Raw genomic sequence first — 15337 nt, forward strand, 5'->3', positions numbered from 1 at the left:
GTATAACATATGTATAGTAACAAATAATAGTCCTGTGAAAAGGAAAGTTTTCACAGGACTCTATGCACTCGACGTTTCAAAGGTTTGTAGAACCACCATCAGCAGAAATAACTTGAAGAAATGGTTTTCTATATAGTTACAAGTTCTCACATCATTGTTGAGGGATTTTGCTCCACTCTTCTTTGCAATGTTGCTTCAGTTCATTGAGGTTTGCAGGCATTCATTTATAGCCAGCTCTATTAAGATCCTGCCATGGCATACTGAGGTCAGGATTTTGACAGGCCATTGCAGCACCTTGATTCATTTTTTTTCAACCACTCTGTTGTATATTTGCTGGTGTGCTTAGGGTGATTGTCCTGTTGCATGACTCATTTTGGACTATGCTTTAGTTGTTGCCTGGCCTCACATTTGACATTTGACTCTGGTATACAAAGTGTAGGTGAGGTGTTCCGGGCATGTCCCACCGGGAAGAGGCCCCGTGGTAGACCCAGGACACGCTGGAGGGATTATCTCTCTCGGCTGGCCTGGGAATGCCTTGGGGTCCCTCCGGATGAGCTGGAGGAGGTGGCTGGGGAGAGGGAAGCCTGGGCTTCTTTGCTTAGGCTCCTGCCCCTGCGACCCGGCCCCGGATAAGCGGAAGAGAATGGATGGATGGATGGATGGATAGATGGATGGATACAAAGTGTATACAAAGTGTAATACAAATGCAAGCTGCCCAGGTCCTGTGGATGCCACTGTGTTTGACAGTTGCTATGTGGTGTTTGTGCTGATATGCTGCATTTAGTTTTTCCCAAATATGGCGCTGTGCATTATAGCCAAACATCTCCACTGTGGTTTTATTTTTATTAACACTGCTTCAGAAGTCTCTTAGTTTGTTCAGATGCAACTTTGAAACCTCAGCAGTGCGTTAATGTTCTTTAAGTGACGAGGCTTTCTTCTTCCAAACAAGCCATACTTGTTTGGTCTTTCTACTTTTATTATCATGAAATTTAACATGCTAACTGAGTTTCATAGTTTGAGGTGAAGCTCTCTGTATTTTTGTGATTTTTCTGTGCATGACGTGGGGTAAATTTACTGTGAAGATCATGGGATTCTGTGAACACACACCTGAATATTCCAGACAAGCAAACTAGGTAAACTCCATTTATGGAAGTGGTCACATTTGCTGATGATCAATTAAATCCGTCTGATTAGCAACGCATGGTTGCTTCTAACCCTCTTAGAATAGAATAGAATAGAATAGAATAGAATAGAATAGAATAGAATGCCTTTATTGTCATTATACAGGATGTACAATGAGATTGGAGGGCCACTCCTGTTCAGTGCCATGTAACAGAAAATCAAACTCTCTAAAATAAAAATATTATAAAAATATTATAATCTAGTATGATCAATATAATCAAGAGATATACAGAAATAAACAATGTGTAAAATATACAAAAAATAGAATGTATAAAAATATATACATACATTGGTGCATCTGTACATTGTAAGAAAAGTAAATATGTGTATACATATAATAATGAAGATGATGAATATTGCACTTGGTGAATGAATATTGCACTAGTGAATGAATACTGGATATTACACAATATAGGAATGTCAGATATTGTTCAGTATGAATAATATAATATTGCACAGTTACAGTGGGTGAGTGTGTGAGTTCAGGGTGGTGATTGCTCTGGCGAAGAAACTGTTCTTGAGTCTGTTTGTCCTGGCTTTGATGCACCTGTAGCGCCTGCCAGAGGGCAGCAGGTCAAACAGGTCAAAGCCAGGGTGTGAGCTGTCCTTGATGATGTTCCTGGCTCTGCTGATGCAGCGGGAGGTGTAGATGTCCATCAGGGAGGGGAGAGGGCAGCCAATGATTCTTTGTGCTGTCTTGACTACCCTCTGAAGCCTGACCCTGTCTGCCTCAGTGCAGCTGCCGTACTGTGATACAGTATGTCAGCAGGCTCTCAATGGATGAGCGGTAGAAGGTCAGCAGCAGCAAGTTGTTCTTCCTGAGGACCCTCAGGAAGTGAAGTCGCTGCTGAGCCTTCTTGATAACAGCTGTGATGTTATCTGACCAAGAGAGATCAGCAGAGATGAGGACACCAAGAAACCTGAAGGTGTGGACCCTCTCCACATGCTCACCGTTGATGTAGAGGGGAGCTGGGTCAGTCCTGTGCTTCCTGAAGTCAATGATGATCTCTTTGGTTTTCATGGTGTTCAGTACCAGGTTGTTCTCTGAACACCAGGCTGTCAACTTCAAGACCTCCTCTCTGTAAGCTGCCTCATCTCCCTTCGAGATGAGTCCGACCACTGTGGTGTCATCAGCAAATTTGATGATGAGGTTGTTATTGTGGGCCGGACTGCAGTCATGGGTGTAGAGGCAGTACAGGAGGGGGCTCAGCACACAGCCCTGTGGGGAGCCAGTGCTCAGTGTGCGGGTGGAGGAGAGATGGGGGCCAAGTCTCACAGTCTGGGGCCGGTTGGTTAAGAAGTCCTTGATCCAGGAACATGTGAGAGGGGGGAGGCCCAGGGTGTGCAGTTTGGTGGTGAGAATGTCCGGGATGATTGTGTTGAACGCTGAGCTGTAATCCACAAAGAGCATGCGAGCGTAGCTCTGCTGCTGCTCCAAGTGGCTCAACACAGAGTGGAGAGCTACAGCGATGGCGTCCTCTGTGGATCTGTTTGCACGATATGCAAACTGATGGGTGTCGAAAGTGGGGGGCAGGTGGTCTTTGATGTGCTGGAGAACCAGCCTCTCAAAGCACTTCATGATTACCGGTGTGAGGGCCACAGGGCGGTAATCATTTAGGCTGGTGACAGATGACCTTTTGGGGACAGGGATGATTGTGGCTGTTTTTAGGCAGGGGGGGATGACTGCTTGGGCCAGGGAGAGGTTGAAAATCCTGGTGAGAATCAGGGTGAGCTGGTGGGCACACGCTCTGATCACCTTGCCAGGTACTCCGTCTGGTCCGGTAGCCTTCCTGGGGTTCACTGCCAGGAGCACACGCCGTACCTCATGCTCCTGGACGGTGAGTGGGATGCAGCCTGGTGGGGGGGGCAGGACGGGAGCAGATGGGTGGTCCTGAGGCATCTCAAAGCGAGCAAAGAAACAGTTAAGTTCCTCTGCTAGTGACACACTCAGGTCTCCTGCAGTCACATCACAGCCTCTGAAGTTTGTGATGTTCTGAATGCCCTGCCACACCTCCCGTGTGTTATTGCTGGACAGATGGGACTCTATTTTCCTCCTGTAGTCTGTTTTGGCTTTTTTAATTCCTCTTTTCAGGTCAGCTCGAGCAGCACTGTACAGAGCTCTGTCGCCTGACCTGAAGGCAGCATCACGGGTTTTGAGGAGTGAACGGACCTGGCTGTTCATCCAGGGTTTCTGGTTAGGGAAAACCCGGATGTTTTGCTAACAGTCACATTTCCGATACAGAACTTAATGTAGTCCAGTACCGTCCCTGTGAATGTTTCTAGGTCCTCGTGTTCGAATAAGTCCCAGTCTGTGTATGCAAAGCAGTCCTGTAGGTCGGAGAGTGCGTTTTCAGGCCAGGTTGTAATGGTTTTTACAGTAGGCCTGGCTCTCCGTCTGAGGGGGGTGTATGCTGGGGTGAGCAGCAGGGAAAGATGGTCGGACTGGCCGAGGTGGGGGAGGGGTTTGGCTCTGTAAGCGCGCTTAATGTTGGAGTAAACATGGTCAAGAGTGTTCTCCCCTCTTGTGGAACATTTGACATGTTGGTGGAATTTCGGGAGTACAGTCTTTAAGTTGGCCTTGTTAAAGTCTCCCGCGATAATAAGAACACCGTCGGGGTAGACCCGCTGCTGTTCGTTAATGGCGTTCAGCAGGAGAGAGAGCGCCATGCTAACGTTAGCATCGGGAGCTATATACACAGCTGTGACGATCACTACTGTTAGCTCTCTGGGTAGAAAAAAGGGCCGACATCTTACAGACATGTACTCGAGGTCTGGGGAACAATGTTTGTCTATGATTGTTCCGTTGTTACACCAGTCCTCATGCACGTAAATACAGAGACCCCCTCCCCTGCTCTTACCGGAGTCCTTGGTCCGATCTCCGCGTAGCAGAGTGCGGCCTGCTAGCTGCACGCTAGCATCGGGAATGTGGGGGTTTAGCCAGGTCTCGGTGATAATCATTACACAGCAGTCACGAACATAGCGATTTACAGCCAGCTCTAACTCTAGGTTCTCCGTTTTATTTACCATAGACCTGGCGTTGGAGAGATACAGGCTCGGCAGAGGAGACCTGTGTGGTTGGCATTTCAGCTTCAGCATAAAGCCGGACCTGCAGCCCCGCTTCTGCTTCCTCTCCTTCTGCCGTCGGCGGCGCCTTCCAGACCCGATAACAATCCACGGAGCCCCCGGCGGTCTCGCTATGTTGTCTGGGATGTTATGAGTGTAGTGAAAATCACTCGATACTGATATCTTGTGCCGGTAGCCAATGTCCACAAGATCCTGGCGTGTGTAGCAGTTGTTTGCAGAGACAAATGCACCAAAACTAACAAATATGAAATACAAAAAGTACAAAAAGTACAAAAAAGAGCACCGAAAGGAAGAGCCGTGAGCGGCTGCATCTGTGCGCGCCGCCATCTTAATTCCTATGGAAGCAGCAAGGGTGTTCCTAGTTTTCACTATGAAAACTTTTTCAGCCCCACCCTGAGATAGGAAGTTTCTAATTTTAACAATATTGCACAGATGAAAGACAGCAGCTCATATTTGTTTAATATGCATGTTTAAGGATAAGTCTTGGCAAAAAGTAACCCCTAGATTCCTCACAGTGTTACTGGAAGCAAAGGTAGTGTCATCCAGAATATGACAATGTTTGTGAGAGCTTTTAACCTCAGTTTTGTCTAAATTTAGGTTCCAGGTCTTGGAGACTTGGATGGCACACAGTGATCTGGATGAGGTGGAGATGGGGAGGAGGTGGGTTGCACAAATGAATCTGCAAAGAAAAATGACAGGTAGAAGCACTGAGATTTAAACTTTGCAAAGTGGAGACTGATTGGCTTGAAGTACACGGGCAGAAAGATGATTGCACTAGAGCACGTGTCTAACTCAAGGCTCGCAGGCCTTTTCATATAGCTATTATTAATGGCCCTTAGGTAAATAGTGCTCCCACCACTTTTTTTTTTTTTTTTTTTTTTTTTTTTTAGCCTGTCATGTCTGGCATCTTTCACAATCGGAATGATGATCCGAATGCACTGATGTACCAAACATATTTGCTTTGACAAGAACAGCTCTATATGTTTCCTATAGGCTCTTCTTGTTAATGTTTGCAATTTTATTTTTATTTATTTATCTTTTTATTTAGTTATTCATGCCAAGTCTGACAGGCAACAAGGAAGGGGCAAGAACAAGAGGTGGGGGGGGCTCCCACCACTTATACTGCAAATCCCACAATGCACTGTAACAGATGCTGCGCAGGCCAAGACCTCTGCACTAACCTGTTTCCTGCATTGCCAGTGACACATTGATCAGTGATCAGTGGATAAAAACATTGGTCAGCACTTTTTACAGCAACATTAAAACCAGCCTGACCCCCAAAAATGGACAAATGAAAAAGGGAAACAGGGATGCAGAGGGAGACCTGCACAGGTGAGCTGACAGTGCATCATGGTGTAACACACCAGGAAACGCTGCGCAGCAAAGTCCTGAAAACAAAAGGCGTCATAAGCACTGTAACACAGATAGTGAACTTTATAAAAGGCTAAACTTCAAATCACCAGCAGTTTCAGTCTTTTCTGGAGGAAATAGCTTCTGAATTTGGTGACGTGCCTGATCACACAGCTGCCTGAGGAAATCTGTCAGTACATAGAAAGTGAAGGAAAAGTCTCAGCAGGGCTCTGTGATGAAAAGTATCTGTGTGAGTCAGCTTTTCTCTGCAACATAATGAAGCATCTTAATTGCGTCAAACCTGCAGCTTCAGTGACAGGACTGTGTGATTATGCACATGTATGACACAGTGAAAACTTTTCAACTCAAGTTGCACCTGCAAGAGCTGCAGCTGCAAAAAGGGAATTTATGCAATTTTCCATGTTGCCAAATAAAAATCAGACTGGGTCTCCACCGCCGTGTTTGCAGCTGTGCTTTTTGCTGAGAAACTTGACACACTGCACAGTTTATGCAGCATTTTCCCAACTTTGACACGCAGAAATTCACATCACAGTTTTTACCTGAAAAAACTGCAAATGAAATGAAATGAAAAACTGCAACACGGTGGCGTAGTGGTTAGCACTGCTGCCTCACAGTTAGAATACCATCTGGAAGGCCTGGGTTCGATTCCACCTTGGCCCAGGCCCCTCCCTCTCTCTGTGTGGAGTTTGCATGTTCTCCCCGTGCTTGCGTGGGTTTCCTCCGGGTACTCCGGTTTCCTCCCACATTCCAAAGACATGCACTTACTGGGGTTAGGTTAATTGGCTAATCTAAATTGCCCATAGGTGTGAATGAGAGCATGAATGTGAGTGTGAAAGGTCGTCTGTCCCTCTGTGGTGGCCCTGCAACAGGCTGGCGACCTGTTCAGGGTGTACCCTGCCTCTCGCCCTATGACAGCTGGGATAGGCTCCAGCCCCCCCGCGACCCTTAACAGGATGTGCGGAAGCGAATGGATGGATGGATGAAAACTGCAAATTTTCATCACCTTGAAATATTTTCATTTTCTCTGATGTTATTTTTGAAAAAAATATATATAATTTTATATTTTATTTAAAGTGTTGTGGAAAAAGTTGCTGTTTTCTGGCCATTCAAATTCACATTGCTGATTAAAATATTTTCAGTTTCAAGCTGTTCAATAAAGGTTAATCCTGTTTGGTCTGTGTTTCCAATTTTGGCCCATCCTGTGTTCGACACCCCTGGACTAGAGCAATGATGTCAGCTTTGAGTTTGGCAGCAAGGAAAAGCAGAAATTATGTAATTGTGTTGGTCCCCCTTTTGCTACCAAAATAGTCCTGACCTGACAAGGCATGGACTCCACTAGACCCCTGAAGTTATGCTGTGGTATTTGGCACTAAGATGTTAGCAACAGCTCCTTTAATTACTGTAAGTTGTGAGGTCAGGCCTCCATGGAATCAACATCCCACAGATGCTTGATTGGATTGATATCTGGAGAATTTGGAGGCCAAATCAAGACCTCAAACTCAGGCCAAGGGACCACCCATGACCATGTTGTTGGTTCACCACGTGGTTCACCTTTGACAGATATTGACCACTGCAGACTGGAAACACCCCACAAGAGCTGCAGTTTTGGAGATGTTCTGATCCATTCATCTAGCAATCACAATTTGGTCCTTGTCAAACTTCTATGCATGCACATTTTTCTGCTTTAAGCAGAGCAATTTTGAGGCCAAACGTTGACTTGCTGTCTAATATATCCCACCTGCTAACAGGTGAAAAGATAATCAGTGTTATCTGCTTCACCAGTCAATGATAATACTGTTATGCTGTTATTTTTTAAAAATTTAATTGTTAAATTAATAATACCCCAAAAATTTTCAGAGCATGTTAAATGTTCTTCATAAGTTAACAGGGCCACTGACCCTAATCATCTCCAGTACAGCTGTGAAAAGGGAATGACATTTTTTTTTTTCTGTACATGTTAGCATTTCTACATTTTTTCTAAATCCTCATGCTTTGATTGTTTTTAGGAAAATGTGATATATTTTAGGACTTCTTGGGCATAAGCTTTGGGATTCAACTGCAGTCTCTGTCCTCTCACACTGTATATATACAGTTTGGTCATGTAATAAATGTGCCCAAATTGACTAGAATAATTAAACTATATAATCTACTGTACATGAAAATAAACATGCACAACTGGTAAATACCCCAAACATGGATCAATAAACACACACACACACACACACACACACACACACACACACACACACACACACACACACACACACACACACACACACACACACACACACACACACACACACACACAGTAAAACAATAGGCCACACACTGACAATGCGCAAAATGATTTGGTTTGCTGCATGTTTGGCGTGGACACGCCTTCTGCATCTGTTCACTTTCTCCTCATGTTTCTGCTTCCTATCCTTCACTACCTCTTACATCCAACCAATTTATGATGCTGCAGCTAATTATCAAGCACACACACACACACACACACACACACACACACACACACACACACACACACACACACACACACACACACACACACACACACACACACGCACAGAAATGTGATCATTGGTCTGTTAATTGCAGGCTTTTGTCTGACACAAGATCGCCACGCTGCCTGAACACAATAATTATATCACATGTACACAGACTATTACAGAGTGTGTAATTACAGGTGAAAGGAGAACATTAGAGCAGCAGGTGGCTGCCATATCACATTGTCAGCAACCCTTTGATTGGACTTTCAAAGGCACAGGCAGGAGTGAAAAGATTTCAAGGGTTGCTTGCTTTGTTGTAAGTGGTTGTTACATGTGGCCATGTTTTGTTTTTGGTTTTTTTATTGCAACAAAAATAAAATTTTTAGTGATTCCAAATTATCTTAAAGGTAACAGGTGGTGAAATTGTGGGGGTGGAGTTTTATGGATTAAAATATAATCCTATTTAACAAACAGAAGTTTTACAGTTGGGCTGGATGATACTTCTTCCTCTAAAAGGTGCCCCAGGGGTGCATTCTTGGCCCAGCCCTTTTTTCGATTTATATGCTCCCCTTGGGCTCAATTTAAAAAAAACAAAAAAAAAACCCATTGCATTCCATTTCACTGTTACATAGATGACTCGCAGAAATGAAATTCTATGACTCCTTTGAAGACTTTATTGGATTGTCTGGAAGATGTTAAAACATGGATGGGTCTAAACATTCTTAATTTGAATGAGCAGAAAACAGAGGTCATTGTATTTGGTACCCCTGACCTCTATAATCTTGGCCCCTTAAAGATATATAATAAACCCTCTGTGAGGAACCTGGGAGTGATTTTTGACAGCAATCTTGCTTTTGACAAACACATTAATGATGTCATTAAATCTAGCTTCTTCCATCTTCGGCTACTTGCAAAGGGGAAGCCATTTCTCTGTTTCATGGACTTTGAGAGAGCAGTCCATGCCTTCATTTCATCCCAACTAGACTACTGTAATAGTCTCTATTCGGGTGTCAGTCTGACACTACTTCGACTGCAATTGATCCAAAATGCAGCAGCACGGTTACTAACCGGCACTCGTAAACGAGACCACATATCCCCCATATTAGCATCCCTAAACTGGGTGCCAGTCAGTTTTAGAATTGATTTTAAGGTTTTACTATTTGTTTTTAAGGTGTTGCATGGGTTAGTGCCTCCCTACCTCTCCAATCTTATAAGCCTGCATGCTCTCACTAGGTCACTGAGGTCTGCTGAGCAAATGCTCCTAACTGTCCAGAGGTCAAGATTAAAACACAGAGGTGATTGGGCCTTTGCAGCTGTTGCTCCGAAACTCTGGAAGAAATTGCCCCTTCATATAAGGACCTCTTCAACAGTTAACACTTTAAAAACCCATTTTTATTCTTTGGCTTTTAAATCAGAATGAGTCTTGAGTCCCGGATACATTATTGATGCTGTTTTCTTTTACTTATGTTTTATTATTTTATGTTTCCTGTCTTAGCTGTCTTCTTATCTTATGTTTTATGTTATTTTATTTATTTTAAATGTACAGCACTTCAGTCAACTGCGGTTCTTTTTAAATGTGCTTTAGAAATAAGTTTGACTTGACTTAACTATAATTAGCAACAAGAATTATTATTACCTTGGAAGACAGGCCACCTGTCTAGACTATACAGAATAGCATAGAATAGAATAGAAAAAATAGAATAGAGTAGAATGCCTTTATTGTCATTATACAGGATGTACAATGAGATACCCTGCCTTTTGCTATGAATTCAATAAATCGAAGAAAATGGATGGATAGATGGATGGAATTATTAATAGGAAAATAAAAACTTGAGGGGAACATTTTGATTCAAATGAAAAGCTTTATAGAAACACAGCAGAAAGAACAAACAACTAAACAACCAGCCTATAGGAGCTTAAAAGGCTCCAGTCACTGCACAGATCTTTAAGCCGCCTCAAATGTGCTGTTCACTGTCATTAAAAATGCAATTCAATTCAAGTTAATTTATATATCACTGTTGGATAAATTCTAAAATTATCAAAAGACCAAGTGCACACAATCAGTCCAGTTTAAAAAAGTGTTTATTCTTGCAAGAAGAAAGATGGTTACACTTTGTCTGGGCAATCGTAAGCACTCTCCCAAATGATCCTCTAAAGCTTCATATTTATACACAGCAAAAGCACACGGTGAACAGGAAGAGTGTAGGCATAAGAGGAAGTAACTGAAACACTTTGACATCTGTAAGGTTCTGCCTTGGTGCATGCAGAATGAAACCGGACATGGGAAGGTGATGAAAAGCAGACATACTCTTAACACACAATAACAAGGTACACAATATGAACTGTGGTTAACTTTTGTCTTCACACATAAGGTCACACACAACGTTTTCTTTCTCCTCACATAGGCATCTCTCTGTTCATAACTAATGCAGTTAATACAAACAGTTATCATAAACATGATTATTATAATATATTATAAGAGACAAGGACCAGGGGGGACAGAGATTTTCAGGCAGTGGCGCCAAAGCTCTGGAACAGTTTACCATTCCAGCTCCATTTAGCTGAAAAAAAAAAACAGTTGAAAACTTTTCTGTTTAACCAGGCTTTCTGTTGACTTTATTTTTATTCTTTTTCTTTTAATAATGTTAATATGTTTTAACATGGTGTTTTATCTGTTTTTTGATTTCTGTATTGTATAGCGCTTTGTGACTTTTTGTCTGTGAAAAGCACTATATAAATAAACTTTACTTACTTCCAGGCTATGGGAGAGACGACATGCAACAATGGTATACTATAATTCCAAAAGTATTCACTCACTCACCCACCCATCCATCCATCCATCCATTCATTCTCTTCCGCTTATCCGGGGCCGGGTCGCGGGGGCAGGAGCCTAAGCAGAGAAGCCCAGGCTTCCCTCTCCCCAGCCACCTCCTCCAGCTCATCCGGGGGACCCCAAGGCATTCCCAGGCCAAGCCGAGAGATATAATCTCTCCAGCGTGTCCTGGGTCTACCACGGGGCCTCCTCCCGGCAGGACATGCCCGGAACACCTCACCCAAGAGGCGGCCAGGAGGCATCCTAATCAGATGCCCGAGCCACCTCAACTGGCTCCTTTTGATGTGGAGGAGCAGCGGCTCTACTCTGAGCCCCTCCCGGATGGCCGCACTCCTCACCTTATCTCTAAGGGAGAGGCCAGCCACCCTTCGAAGGAAACTCATTTCTGCCGCTTGTATTCGCGATCTTATTCTTTCGGTCACTACTCAAAGCTCGTGACCATAGGTGAGGGTAGGAATGTAGATCGACTGGTAAATCGAGAACTTCGCTTTTACACTAAGCTCCCTCTTCACCACGACGGACCGGTGCAGCGTCCGCATCACTGCAGAAGCAGCCCCGATCCGTCTGTCGATCTCCCGCTCCCTTCTCCCATCACTCGTGAACAAGACCCTGAGATACTTGAACTCCTCCACTTGGGGCAAGAACTCGTTCCTATGCCGGAGAGGGGACGCCACCCTTTTCTGGCTGAGGACCATGGCGTCAGACTTAGAGGTGCTGATTCTCATGCCGGCCGCTTCACACTCGACTGCGAACCGTTCCACTGCGAGCTGAAGGCCACCCCCTGATGAAGCCAGCAGGACGGCATCATCTGCAAAGAGCAGAGATGAGACTCTGAGGCCACCAAGAAGAAGCCTTCCCCCACCTGGCTATGCCTAGAAATTCTGTCCATAAAAATTATGAACAGAATCCAATTGCAAGAACAAAGGGTAACCCTGACGGAGTCCAACACTCACAGGAAACGAATCCGACTTATTACCGGCTATACGGACCAAGCTCTCACTGCGGTTCTACAGAGATTGAATGGCCCGCAACAACAGGCCAGACACCCCATGCTCCCGCAGGACCTCCCAAAGGATACCCCAAGGGACACGGTCGAATGCCTTCTCCAAGTCCACAAAGCACATGTAGACTGGTTGGGCAAACTCCCACGCACATTCGAATATCCTTGAGAGGATAAAGAGCTAGTCCAGCGTTCCGCGACCAGGACGAAAACCACATTGATCCTCCTGAATCCGAGGTTTGACTAACAGACGGACCCTCCTTTCCAGCACCCTGGCATAGACCTTACCAGGGAGGCTGAGGAGTGTGATTGGAGCACACCCTCCGGTCTCCCTTCTTAAAGATGGGGACCACCACCCCGGTCTGCCAATCCAATGGCACTGCCCCAGATCTCCACGCGATGTTGCAGAGGCGTGTCAACCAAGACAGCCCTACAACATCCAGAGCCTTCAGGAACTCAGGGTACTCACCCACCCAAATCACGAAATTCAGGTGTTCCAATCAGTTCCATGGCCACAGGTGTATAAACCAAGCAATGCATGCAGACTGCTTACACAAACATTTGTGAAAGAATGGGTCACCCTCAGGAGCTCAGTGGATTCCAGTGTGGTAGGATGAGAGAATGCCACCTGTGCAGCATCTACAGTCATGAAATTTCCTTGCTACTAAGTATTCCACATTCCACTGTTAATGCCATTATAAAAGAAAGTGACTGGGAACGACAGTAACACAGCCACGAAGTGGTGGGCCATGTAAAATAACAGAACCAGGTCAGTGGATGCTGAGGTGTATAGTGGACAGAAGCTGCCTACTTTGTGGAGTCAATTGCTACAGACCTCCAAACTTCACGAGGCTTTCTGATTAGGTCAAGAACAATGCATAGAGTTTCCTTGGTTGAGCAGCTGCATCCGAGCCTTACATCACCGAGTACAATGCAATGCACTGGATACAGCAGTATAAAGCACACTGACAGTGGACTCTAGAGCAGTGCTTTATGTAGTGAGAAAATCATGCTTCTCCATCTAGTAATCTGACGAGTCTGGGTTTGGCAGTTGACAAGAAAATGGTACTTGTCTGACTGTATATGTGAAATTTGGAGGGGGGACTATGGTGTGGGGTTGTTTTTCAAGAGTTGGGCTTAGCTCCAGTGAAAGGAACGATTAATGATTCAGCACATGAAAACATATTGGACAATGAGGACCATGGCGTCAGACTTAGAGGTGCTGATTCTCATGCCGGCCGCTTCACACTCGACTGCGAACCGTTCCACTGCGAGCTGAAGGCCACCCCCTGATGAAGCCAGCAGGACGGCATCATCTGCAAAGAGCAGAGATGAGACTCTGAGGCCACCAAGGAAGAAGCCTTCCCCCACCTGGCTATGCCTAGAAATTCATGCTCCCAACTTTGCGGGAACAGTTTGGGGATGGCCCCTTCGTGTTCCAACATGATCACACACCAGTGCACAAAGCAGGTCTATAAAGACATGGATGAGTGAGTTTGGTGTGGAAAAATGTTACTGGCCTGCATATATTTCTGACCTCAACCCGATAGAAGAGCGTTGCAATGTGAGCCAGGCCTTCTAATCCAAGATCAGTGTCTTACCTCACAAATATGTTTCTGGAAGAATGGTCAAAAATTCCCAGAAACACACATCTAAACCTTGTGGAAAGCCTTCCCAGAAGAGTTGAAGCTGTTATAGCTCCAAAGGGTGGACTGACATCACATTGAACCCTATGGATTATGAATGAGATGCCACATAAGTTAACATGCATGTGAAGGCAGATGAGTGAATACATCCAGAGCCTATGTCTCATAACTATAAAGAGGGATGCTAGAATGACATCTAGAAGGTCTGGGTTTGATTCCACCTCAGCCTGGGCCTCTCTGTGTGGAGTTTGCATGTTCTCTCCGTATCTGCGTGGATTTCCTCCCACAGTCCAAAGACTGGTGTGAGTGTGAATGATTGTCTGAATCTGAATCTCTGTGTTAGCCCTGCAGCAGGCTGGCTAGGCTCCGGTACATCAGTACTGTACAATGAACTGTTAACATATACCACTGCATATACCAAAAACTGGCAGTGAAGCTGAAATAAATCCTGTCAGTCTATCTTATCTTATCAAATAATCTTACCATCTAATAATCTTGGGGTGGCTGTGGTTCAGGAAGTTGAGCAGGTCACCTTCTAATTGGAATGTTGGAGGTTTGATTCCTGGCTGCTTCCTGGCTGCATGCCAAAGTATCCTTGGGCAAGATGCTGAACCCCAAGTTGCTCTCCGATGCAAGTGTTGGAGTATAAATGTTAGATAGTAGCACTTAGCTTAGTTACACATGGAACTGCTTGTATGAATGGGGGTGAGTGCAAATGTGTTGTATAAGTGCTTTGATGACTCAGACAGAGTAGAAGAGTGCTATATAAGAACTAGTCTGTCATCTTTCATTGCTGTACTACAGGCTGAGCTGTAGGTCTGGGTTCTTGTAATGGATCAGACAGCTGTAAGTATTTAAACAAGCACACTGCTAATAAAGAGTAGCTACAGGGAAAGTCAAAAAAATAATTAAATAAATAAACACAGCAAAAGTTAATTATATGTATGCCATTATTCACACTGTGCAAATCTGCACTTGGAGGTAGAGCTAAATCTACCAGAAAACTTTATTACTATTATTAGGATAAAATTGTTCAACTCACACTCTGGTGTGTGTCCAGGGGAATTTTCTCTCCAAATTCCTATCAAAAGACATTAACCCGCAGTTCCAATGTGGTGCTTTTAGGTGAAAAATCCACTTTTCCTGTAGTGAAACTTCTGACAGAGGCTCCACAGGATGTAGCAGTGGCTTAGAAGTGTAAGAATCACTCTTCACTATCATGGAGCACCTGTTAGTCAGAAGTGAGAATGGGTCATCTACTAATCGGAAAGTCACTGGTCTGATCTCTGACTTCCCCAGTCAGCAAGGGCGTAGGAAGGAGTTTACAATTGGGGGGGACACATATCGGAAACCTGACAGATCCGTAAATACTCGGAGCAAAGCATAAAAAATGCTATTTGATCTTTTACGTTCTTCTTTTTCAAATGTTTCTTGGAACAATAGTGTTGTGTACACCTATATTATTGCATGTATAATTTACATATGTATATGTTTTATAATCATAAGATGTGGACAAACCACCAAACAAAATGGCTTGAGTCTTTTATGAAGCAATAATGACCATGTCATTCCAGGCTGTAGGGCTTACGTTATTAGCTGGCCGCACTGGTACTAGTACCAAGGAGTATTAGGGCCACACTGAGAAAAAAAAAAAGTCAAAATCTGCAGATTAAAATCGCTTCAAGTCAAACAACTGCCACGACACGTCTGTTATCCCCTCCAGAATGTCTTG

The sequence above is a fragment of the Archocentrus centrarchus genome, chromosome 2 (genome assembly GCF_007364275.1).
Source record: "Archocentrus centrarchus isolate MPI-CPG fArcCen1 chromosome 2, fArcCen1, whole genome shotgun sequence".
Taxonomy (NCBI): domain Eukaryota; kingdom Metazoa; phylum Chordata; class Actinopteri; order Cichliformes; family Cichlidae; genus Archocentrus; species Archocentrus centrarchus.